At 35.4% G+C, this 12,081-nt stretch overlaps 1 pseudogene; it reads right to left on the bottom strand.

Moving 5' to 3' along the window:
* The window catches only part of LOC109062310, an 83,658-nt pseudogene that overhangs the window by 4,188 nt on the left and 67,389 nt on the right, over positions 1–12,081 (bottom strand).

Here is a 12,081-nt window from a genome sequence, read left to right as displayed (position 1 = left end):
TGTCTAGAGTCATGAAATGATTATGTCTAGTTATCAGCTATATTTTTGTCCTGTTGTTTTATGTTCAAGGCTTTTTTTTTTTTAAAAAGCAGGCCACTAATCACTTTTCAAACGGTCAAATATAAGCTAAACAAGCTTGCATTGACAACGAGAATTAGAAGGAAGTAAATACATAGATTTTTTTTTTTTCTTCAGGAAACGGGCAGACTAGAATAAATGGCAACACAGAAGTGCACAATAAACAATAGAAATGGCAAAACAAAAATGTAATAATCCAAATTTTTAATAATTATGAGTAACATTAGGCTAAAAAATATAGGCTAAAAAATATAAATATTATTGCTGTCAGGTGAGCTGTCCTCTCCATCGCTCATCATAGTATTTAGTGCTTCTATACCTCTTCAGTATCCATAAATCGCCTTCTTTTACTCATTTTGTCTTTATTTATGAAACTAATAACTGCTAATTCAGTGAGTGAGAGGCACTGCCTAGCAATGTACAACAAGCGGAAAGAAAATTACAGCACAAAAATACAGGCATTATATAGTGGGTAAATATGACCAGGTGGCGCTTATAGGTATAATATGCCCTGTGTTTTGATCTTGTTTATCTAAACAATTTTTAACAACGGGATTGTAAATGACACAGTTTTAGTAAAGGTCAGTGACTGGGAGACTTGATGTTTTATTGAAAGTCTGTTATGTACATTTGAAAGAATTTCCCCCGTGGCGGTTCCAGTGTTAAAGTGGAGTGTGTGTGTGGTACCTTCACAGACAGCAGGCGTGTGAGGTACATCTCTGGGATGGCCTTGGCTCTCTCACGCTCTTTGTCTCTCAGACTGCCCCGTCTGTGTTTGGGTAGCTCCGCCTCCTCATTGGCCTTCACCAGGTGCCACTGCTTCACTCCTCCTTCATCTCCATCCTCCAACATCGGGGTCTCTGAGAGAGTTAAGAAAGAATATATGAAAATATAAGAAGGTTTGTAACAGAGGTAGACCAAATGGTTTTCTTTGAAGTATTTTGGTTTGTACGCTACAGTTCAAAGATTTGGGGACGATTAGGTTTAAAATATTTATATTTTCTTAAGTCTCTTATGCTCACCAAGGCTGCATTTATTTGATCAAATAAAACAGTAATATTGTGAAATATTGTTACAATTTAAAATAACCATTTTTTTGTTTGAATAAATCTTAAAATGTAATTTATTCCTGTGATTTAAAAGCTGAATTTTTAGCATCATAACTCCAGTCTTCAGTGTCACATGATCCTTCAGAAATAATCTGATATGCAGATTTGCTGCTCAAGAAATATTTCCTACTATTATGAATGTTGAAAACAGTTGTGCTGCTTAATATTATTGCAAAAATCAAAATAGGACTTTTTTTCAGAACTTTTTCAGAAGATACATTTTTGTCTTTGTCACTTTTCTTCAATTTAGTGAATCCTTTCTAAATTTAAGCATTGATTTCTTTCAAATTAAACAAAAAATTTAACATTAAAGCAAAACAAACAATCTGTAATGTCTGCTTTTGAATAAAATTTATATTATATATAAAAATGTAATTAATTAGATTTTTATGGGGGACTTCATGGATATAAATGAAAAGATATTACTATTCATAACATAAATAATTATTTGAGGTGTTATTACACTTCAATAAAAAAAAAAAAAAAAAAACTTGAGTTGGTAAAACTAATATTTTAAAACTAACAACTAAGATCAACTCTATATTCTGATTAGAACTATCAGTATATGCAAACTTGCATATCAGCTGAATTCTACACTGATTTGGTGAATTCTGATGTTTTTGACACTCTTGGTGGGGGGCGGTGGGGGGGGACTAAACACCACGTCTTGCTTAAAAACAAGGAAACCTACTCTCTCCTGGTATGTAGTCATGGCTGTCGTGGTGGATTTGCTTGGATTGTCGTGACACCAATGTTACTGTGGCTCCATCTGGGACCTGCAGAGATATAGGAAACACTTACAAATCAAAAAAAAAAAAAAAAAAAAAAAAATTCTCTCCACAAAATGAGGTCATTATGTTGAGGTACAACTTGAGAGACCTTGTAATGTTGTAAGGTGTTGAGGCGTTTCCAGGACCCCTGAACCACTGATGTCAAGTCCTGATCCGACAAGATCAGATGACCAGCCATTCCCGCCCTCCACTCTATAAAACACGGGATCACAGGAACCACAAATAAATGCCTTATGATAAAAATATAAAATGATACATACATATATCAAATAAATCTTATTATTTTATTTTATATGAAATAGTTATACATAAATATTTTTTAAATCATTATTCATTTTTATGTATTTCAAGTAACAAATATACAGTAACTATGCATATAAATATACTTTTCTTTTAATAATTGGCTTGGTGCATCTTACCCAAATGCACAGAGTCTGCGGAGGGTCTCTGGGAGTATGACGTGCCCTTCCACGTCTGCTCCACAATCTTCTCCTTCACCTGTGTGATGGTGTCACAATCCAGCACTTTAGTGGGGACCGTCTGAGACTCACCAGCACCTCCGCTGCTCACCAGAACATTCAGAGTCTACAGAACAACATGCAAAGAGGTTGAAAAGCAGTTGTTTGCTTTAAAGTTTCACATTTTACTGCTCATGAAAAACTTGCTATTTTTTTTTAGGACTCTGTCACGTTACATGTCATGTGTGAACGAGTTATCAGATTGAAAACGATACCACTGAGCAAAAACACATAAAGAAACAGTAAAATATCAACCTTTTTTATCTAGATTATGCATGACAGTTCATTTCTGCATTAGTGTGTGAGTCTCACCAGTGTGCGGTACTCCACGTCTTCCCGCAGCAGTCGGTTGTCGTTGAGTGTGTATTTGGCTTTGCCTGTAACAGCATCTACTGGCCCTTTATCCACCTGGTGTTTTATGGCTCTGAACAGCATGTAGAAGGCCTCACCTGCTGTGTCCTGCCATATGACAAACAAACATGGCTACTTACTAAATACATGGATGTGAAATATTAAATACCGAGCTATGCTTGCACTGAGTTATGCAAATATTACTAACAATATAAAATTATGTTTACTCTATAAAGATCAGTAAAGATTTCAGAGCAAAAAGGCATGTGTACCACAGTCGAATGTAATTATCATGCGCATCTCGTTAGTAAAGCCAGTTCTGTGATTAGTAGTAAATCTCCATCACCTGCTTTCAAATGGAGCAGCATTCACTACACAGAGCCGTAGTTCACTGTCAAGCTATGCAATACGATAATGAACACAATATTGCGTAGCTTGTCAGTAGCTTTGATCACCTTGATAATTTAAAGGCTCTAGAAATTTGCATATCACATGTGATACTTTAGGCTTTACAGGGTTAAAGATGACCTTCTGTATAAAATGTACATTTTTTAAATCTGCAATTTAAGTTGCTTTTACTATGCACTAATTAATTATTTAACTACAAGTACTATTACAATCTAGTAACTGGTACAACCTCTCATCCATTTCATTGTATCATTTCCTGAGTCCTTGTGAACCAAACCCAAAGCAAAACAAGCGTCACTCACTCACCCTGAGGAAGGTGTAAAGACATATGGACATCCAGTTAGTCAACAGCTTCTCCACAACAGACTCGGTCCTACAACACATGAGAGGTTTCCACTGAGAATCAATGACGCCACAATTATCAGCAGAGTATTCATGTGATTACAGCGTACAGTGATGTGAATTACAATCTGACAAACAGACTCGTCACTACTGACCTGCGCAGCATGAGTTTGGGGTTTTTAGTGGTGTACTGCTCCACCAGGTGACTAAGCAGAGTTTTTAGGATGTCTGTGAAATACTCCAGCTTGCCGTGCAGCGCCACCGTGAGGAGGGAGGCCACATACGCCCTGTCCCGTGGAGAGAAGGTCCGTTGGGCTTCCAGAGTGTGGATGAACTGTAGGGAAGTATATGCCGTTTATGAAATGAAGACACTACCAACCTTAAAGCTTTATGGTCTATATAATCCAGTTTGGTTGTTTGAATAATTCTTTCTCACAGGTTTAAGGAAAGCCCACCTTGGTGAGGAACAGTTTGCTGTTTAGCAGGTTAGAGAGCTGAACCAGGCCTTGCTCCACTGTGGCCCGGCGACAGGCGGGAACGTCAAGGTCCCGTCTCAGAGGAGAATCACGGTGACCAGGGAAGAAAATCCTCTCGGAGTATTTACGATAATCCAGGACTGGAATCCCAGAGCCCATGAGATCACTGGACACATCCATCATCTCAGTCATAAGATCTGCACATTACACACACACACACACACACACACACACACACACACACACACACGGTTTATTGTAAAGGCATTTCAAGCATGTCGTCCGAGTCTGGCTGATCTTTACGTGGGAGTTTCTGACCTGTGAACTCCTTTTTACAGCGGTCTCGGACACTCGTCTCCAAATTCTCCAGTTGGATCTGGACTTTCTTATAGTCTCTTAGTGCTTGCTTGCTTTTCCTTCTGTAAAACACACACACAAACGCATATTAAATATAAAGGTTACACTTTACAATAAGGTTAATTTGTTACCATTAGGTAACTACATTAGTTAACACGAACAATACTTCTACAGCATTTACTAATGTATTATTAAAATCACAAGTTGTGTTTGTTAACATTAGTTATTGCACTGTGAACTTTTTTTATTAACTAACATTAGCAAAGATAAACAAATAGCGTAATAAATGTATTGTTCATTGTTAATACATTAACTAATGTTAACAAATAACACCTTATTTTAAAGTGTTCCCAATATAAATATAAAAAAAACGACACATGGCTGAGTCTGATAAGCACAGATATATATATATATATATATATATATATATATATATATATATATACACACATACATACATATATACATACATACATACATACACACACACACACAAGTCTAAAACGAGTAATAAATTGTACATCTGTGTGTGAATACCTGTATATGAGTACGATAACCAGCACAATAAGAGCCACGATGGAGGCTCCCACCCCGACCCCCACCTGGGCCTCCAGAGGGAACGCAGCGGGGCCCTGAGAATCATACTGCACCCGTCCCAGAGAAAAGTTCATATTCCCCATCCTCACCTACACAAACAAAAAACTGATTTCCATATCGTATCATTGGGAAACACCACAAACACAAAAGAGGACAGATATAGGCTGGCGTACAGTGAACTCTGGGAGCGTGTCTCCGGCCTCTCGTTTCTTCAGCGCGGTCACTGACGGCTGCTGTGTCGGAGGCTCACAGTACAGGTGGTTTCTGGTAAGAGTCTTCACAGCACACTCTCCATCACCGATCAGAGCCACCACCTCGTCCTTAGACATGGCCAAGTCCAGATTCTCCCCCTAGAACCCAAATTCAGACAAAGCGCTTGTCATTTTTGTGTACAATTCATGGGCCATTTGAGTGTATATAACAAAATAATCTGTTGTGCATTAATACACAGGGGACAAGAGATTCCATTCTGGAGTATGTTTTTAACACAATGCAATCTTTTTACTGCATAATTTCATTAAATATAATATTATATAATAAAATATAATAATTCATTACAATTAAATTTTTAAATTTGTATTAAATAAAATTTTCCTGTAATTGTAAAATCTTGGTAGTTATTATGGTTTTACTATATTATACTATACTATACTATAATATTTCAGTTATATTAACTATAATTAGTTTTGGGGCTTTGAATTCTATAGTGACACTATGTTTTTGAAATAACAAAATAACAATCTTCAGTGGATTAATATAGAGTTGAGAAGGGCCTGACCTCCACAGAGATGATGCTGCCGGGTTTGTGTCTGAAGGGTTTGCTGGGGTCGTGTTGATTGAGGCTATGAAGAACAGGATTGGGCTCATAACTGAAGGGGCTGCCGCTGACCGCCTCAAACTCAAAGTGGAGGTTATCCAGGAGGAAATGCACACTGACAGCTGCACGCAGGGCCTCGGGCCCCACCTCCGGAGTGGGACACAGGATCAGAGTTGAGCTGTTCACTGTGCACCGCTCCTCCAGCTGATCAGGAACAAGACACAAGGAAACCAACTGTGTTACAATAACTGACAAGTGAATGCTGGACAGTTTGTTTAATGCTGTGAGAAAGCACAAGCACAGACTCACTTGTGTGAACTCTACCTGTTTGACGACACAGAGACTGTCTTCAGGACAGTTGGGCTCGGGGACGATCCGCCGAGCTCTTCTGAGGAGACTGTAATCCACACTGCTCCTCCTCCTCCTCCTCTTCTGTGAGTGTGGCTCCAGAGGCGTCAGGGTCACGTGGATACGAGGCTCCTGTACCACGTCCAGATGCTGGCCAGACACTCGAATGATACGGCCCCCCTTAGACAAACACAGATGATAGTTCTAATGTATGCTGGACTAATAACCTATTTTTTTTTTTCAAATCACAGATTATGGAAAAAATATACCAAATCTTTCATTTGCTAATTGGTAAAACTGTGCATGTGTCTAATATATTACGTTGCTAAAACCATAATACCAATCTATAACCCTTCTGTAAATTACAATAAAGAGTTTTTAAGATGATAATTTTTTAACTTTTGAAATAAAGATAGCATAAAGTTACATATTTACATACTTAAGTTTACATACTTTAATTTTGAGAACAATAAGATGATTTATAATTAAATTTCTGACATCAGACAGATAAATACAAACAAACATATGACTGCTCACATTTATAGCAATGACTACATAAATAAGAAATGAAGACTTTATAATTTATAAAATAAAAGAGGCTACAGCATTTCCCCGACATAGGACAAGCAGTTTTTATAAAATAAAATGAAATCTTTTTTTTTTTCAGAGAAAATATTTTTCTCACTCCATTAATAAAATGTTCTAATTTGAAGCATAAATCTAACCAAATTTCCTTCTTTAATTTACTAATAAAAAATTGAACATTAACACATTCTATCAAAAACAAGTCTTAATACTTAATAAAGTAAAATAAAAACTAAAATAAAATAAATACAACTATGCATAAGTTTTTCAGAATACATGTCATGGCTGTTACCTGATGAAGCTTTTGGAGGGAGCAGCATGTGTTACGTTGGGGTCCGGGGTGTATTGATAGAGGACTTCCTGTAGATGGCGCTGAGCTCCACCGAAGCGCACTGTAACGCCGCTCTCTCCGGTTCTGTTACTCCCTCCAGTCACACACTCAACACGTTCATTGTACTGCTCAGAAGAACTGTAAACACACACACTGTATTAATTAAAACTCTAAACTGTCTGACTTAGCGTTACCAAATGTGAACAGTCATAAAAGACAATCCTGTGTAATTTATGTGGTATATTATATTCATGAATTTATATATTTAGGACACAGCGCACTGTTTTAGATCTACAAAGACTTCCAGCGTTAACAGAAGGATGATTCATTATTTATAACATAATCAGCTGAAATGATATGACTTGATATGATATGAGATGATATCATAATGAGATTTTCTGTCTGACTGGACGGCTGTAGAGGACGCTGCTCTGCACAGTCACTTACATGTAACATGGGACTCCACCAATCAGGATGCTGATCTCATTGGAACGGCCCGTCAGAAGGTCCCGTCCTGTGATGGTGAGTGATGTGCCTCCTGACATTGGGCCTTTCAGTGGAGACACTCCCAATAACACTGGGTCCTTGAGTTTAGAAAACACAACACACACACACACACACACACACACACACACACACACACACACACACACACACACACACACACACACACACACACACACACACACACACACACACACACACACACACACACACACACACACACACACACACACACACACACACACACAGCCTTATACATGTGTGCTGTTATACCAATGACCCCCTCCTGTTAGAGCCCTGAATTATACGATCTAAAAACCTTAAAATAGGATATTTTTATGTAATTGAATTGTATACAATTTTTCCATTAAAAATAAATGTTTAATACTGTACTTTAATACTTTACTTAAAGCCTTTACGTAGAATGCATTATAATGGGTTATTAAAGGGTATAATGCATTATAATATTCATAATGTGCATTATAATACATTATATCTTGTTGTAAACAATTATAACCAAATTTAAAATGGATAGTGTTACAATGAATTGCTAAGTGTTATAATGTATTAACTGTGGTTACAATTATGTATAATATTACAATGTACAATGCATTATAAGGTGCATTACAAGGCATAATTTATGCATTAAATCTACTTTTAGAATGCATTATACATAAGAGCTTTAAGTAAACTGTTACCATTTTAAAAAAAAAATCTTGTTTTAACCATAAAAGCTCATTATATTTCCTTTTGTTTCCTCCTTTTTTATCTCTTCACACTGTGTGGTATTATTATCCTATTAATCTATACGCTTATACATTTAAAATATTATTAAAGCCCCTGAATAACGCATAATATTTTAGTTGTGTTTTCCAGTACAAATATCTAAAAATCATTCAAATAAGATACATTAACTGCATAAGATTTACACATTCTTAAAAAAAAAAATATATATATATATTTAAATTCACTCTTTTATAGCAAATTGCTTTTTAAATCTCACTATATTTAATTTTTTCCCTTTAATTTGTGTGGCATTAAAATACATAATATTTTGTTCTTATTTTCCAGTAAAAATATCTAAAAACCTTTACAATAAAATACACTTACTTTACAGAATTGCTTAAGACTTAAACATTTAAAAAATATTTAATAAATAAATAAATATATATATATATATTTACATTTTCACTTACTTTTTTTATTTTATTTTTTGAAGCATAAAACTCACTATATTTCCTCATTCTCTTAAATTTATTATTTTCCAGTAAAAACTAAAAATCCTTTTAAAAACAATATACATTTACATGGTTGAATTGTATAAGACACATATTTAAAACAAATATTTTTCATAACTTTTTTAGCTTTCACAATATTGCAAAATTGTCTTCTTTGAACCATTAATCCCACTACATTTCCTTTTTAAAAAATGATGTTTAAAATGAAAATAAATGTTAAAATATATACTCTTAAAAAACAAACCTGTCACAATTTTGTAAAATAAATAAATAAATAAATAAAAAACACTGTTTAAGAAAATTCATTCTGCAATGTACAAAGCTGTTTTAAAATAGCCAAATACCTCCCTGCCTTTTCATAAACACAAAATGAATTCCTTGCATGTTATTCATTCTCGCTAAACCATTTTTATCCCTTTTGTGGCCTGCTGGATTAATGGTTACCTGGTAACGGAAGCGCTGGGCAGATTGCCCGATTCCTCCGCCTTTAACCTGCACCGAGACATGGCCGCTCTTCTCCCCTGCACTCGCTGTGGTCTCACAAACAATACTAACAGGCACACAAAGAGACCTCCCATTAATCAGTGCACTGGGTCAATACCCTTCATCACACTGTGGAGCTGAATTGCCTGAAGCCAATAATACAGTGTCATTAACGAGTGGCAGTAATATCCAGCATGCCCTCACTCACGATCAGGAGCACTCATCTTTATAGTCCAGCAGAGTGCTGTCTGATTTACCTGGAGGACACCTCGTATCTGTCGGGGATGACCGTGCAGGGGACTCCGGCTACAGTCACCGAGTGCTGGATGTCTTCAGCTCTCTGACCCAGATTAGAGCCAGACACTGTGAGCACTGTGCCGCCCTCCACTGGACCAGAAAGAGGCTCAATCTGCAAGACAACACAAAATCAGTCATGAAGTTACTCAGTGATGACAGTCCCGTAGATCTGTATTTAATTAGAGTACTGAAACACTAAACTACTGTTCAAAACCAAGCCTATATTTATTTGATTAAAATGCAGGAAAACAGTAACGTTGTGAAATATTAGTACAATTTAAATCTGCTGTTTTCTGTGAATATATTTTGAAATGTAATTTATTCCTGTGATGCAAAGCTGTATTTCCAGCATCATTACTCTGGTCTTCAGTGTCACATGATCCTTCAGAAATCATAATAATATGCTCATTTGCTGCTCAAGAAATATTTCCTACTATTATGAATGTTGAAAACAGTTGTGCTGCTTAATATTTTTGTGGAAACCGTGATAGTTTTTCGCACGATTCTTTGATGAACAGAATGTTTAAAAGAACATTTATTTTAAATCATATTCTTTACTGAAAAATGTTACAAATATCACTATATTTCCTTTTTTTCATTTAAAAAAAATGTTATACCACAGGATATTTTTTAATAGGTTCTCATCCAATAAAGCTATAGAAAAATACTAATTAAAAATAATAATTTTGTCTTGTTTTCCAGTAAAAAAAAAAAACAGAAAACTAAAAATCTAAATATCTAAATATCATTTACACTTAAAACAATATACATTTACATTATTTGAATTGTATGAGACTTACACATGATTATTTACTTTTTTTATCTAATTGCAAATGTTTTTTTTCTAGTTTGAAATGACCTTTTAAAATGAAAAATAAATATTAAAATCTATAATAATAACTTTCACATTTTTTAGTTTTAAGAAAATAAATTTTTGCAATATAAAAAGTTGCTGTTTCAGTGTAAAATTCCTTGCATTTCATTCATTCTTGCTCAACAATTTCTATCCCTTTTATCCTGTTTTTATTGCTTTGATGAACAGAAATTTTAAGGAATTTAACAGCATTTATTTGAAATAGAAATCTTGTAAAATTATAAATGTCATTACTGTTACCTTTGATCAATTCAGTGCCTCCTTGGTAAATAAAAATATTATTTACTTTCAATAAAACTATTTCATTTTTATTTAAATTTCCACCTAGCAACCACCCAGGAAACCCTAGCAACTAACCAGAACACCTTAGCCTTATTGCAATGGCATGACGACTAACCATAACACCCTAGCAATATAACACACATTTTCTTCAGTAAAAAGCTTGAGTTCCTGCATGCAAACATCTACGAAGTGATTCAGTTAATCATGTCAGGTATAATAATATGATCAGTTATGCTATTGCACAAACACATGGGTCAGTAAGAAAAGCCCGAGGGTCAAGGGTTAATCCTTCAAGGACAATAATGATCGCATCAGACAGTGAAGAAAAATCCTTTTACAATACAGTTTAGCCTGGCGGGTTTATTCCAAGTTCTTAAAAGGACAGTTCACACAAAAATAAACAACTGAAGATCTTCTTTAATACAGAATAACAGTAGGTCAAGGAGTTTATGACAGAATTTTCATTTCTGGGTGAACTGCCTCTTTAACAACACTAAGTATAATATTAATGGCTCACAAAAAGCACAAGTTAACAGACGAGTCCCTCACCGTGTGTATGTGAGGGGCAGGACAGGTCTGCTGGACGTGTTCGGTGCAGGAGCTCCTGTACACGCAGCTGGAGCGAGACCCTTCACACCACACACACTCGTACTGCTGATCAGCCGTGTGACAGCGACTGCAGTCGGAGCGGCCCACCGAGCAGTTATACAGCCGTACTGCAAAGACAAAACACACGTGACACAAACAGAGTACAGCACATGCAAAACCTGGGCAAACAGCGGGTAATGTACCATGAAGGTCTTCTGGGTAATCCATCTGGAAAGAGTCCCTCCTCCTGACTGAGATCATGCTCCTGTATTCCTCCACGGCAGCCGAGTAAGAGTACTTTGAAACCGAAAAGCAATCACAATCAGCAAAGTATTACAGACACTTTCAGAGTCTAACAGTTATTTATATGTAGGCCAACAACCAGTTTTTATGGATGATATATAATACTAGCTACAAAATTACTGTTAAATTACATTATAGTTAAACACTTAACTTATTTTATTTCAGCTAGTTGCTAAGGCAACATTTCACATTTTCATTTAATACAACTTGATGTAGTAAAATAAGAAATAATTTTTTTCTACTTTTTTAAATAAAATTTATAAAAAACAAAAATTAATAAAAAAAATGAGCATAAAATTATATATATATATATATATATATATATATAGTAATTTAAAACAATAATAAAACGTCACAGGACGTCCATTATGCTTTTTTATATACATTGTAAAAAAAAAAAAAAA

Source organism: Cyprinus carpio, chromosome B23, assembly GCF_018340385.1.
Source record: "Cyprinus carpio isolate SPL01 chromosome B23, ASM1834038v1, whole genome shotgun sequence".
Lineage (NCBI taxonomy): Eukaryota > Metazoa > Chordata > Actinopteri > Cypriniformes > Cyprinidae > Cyprinus > Cyprinus carpio.
This window is presented reverse-complemented; position numbering and strand designations above follow the sequence as displayed.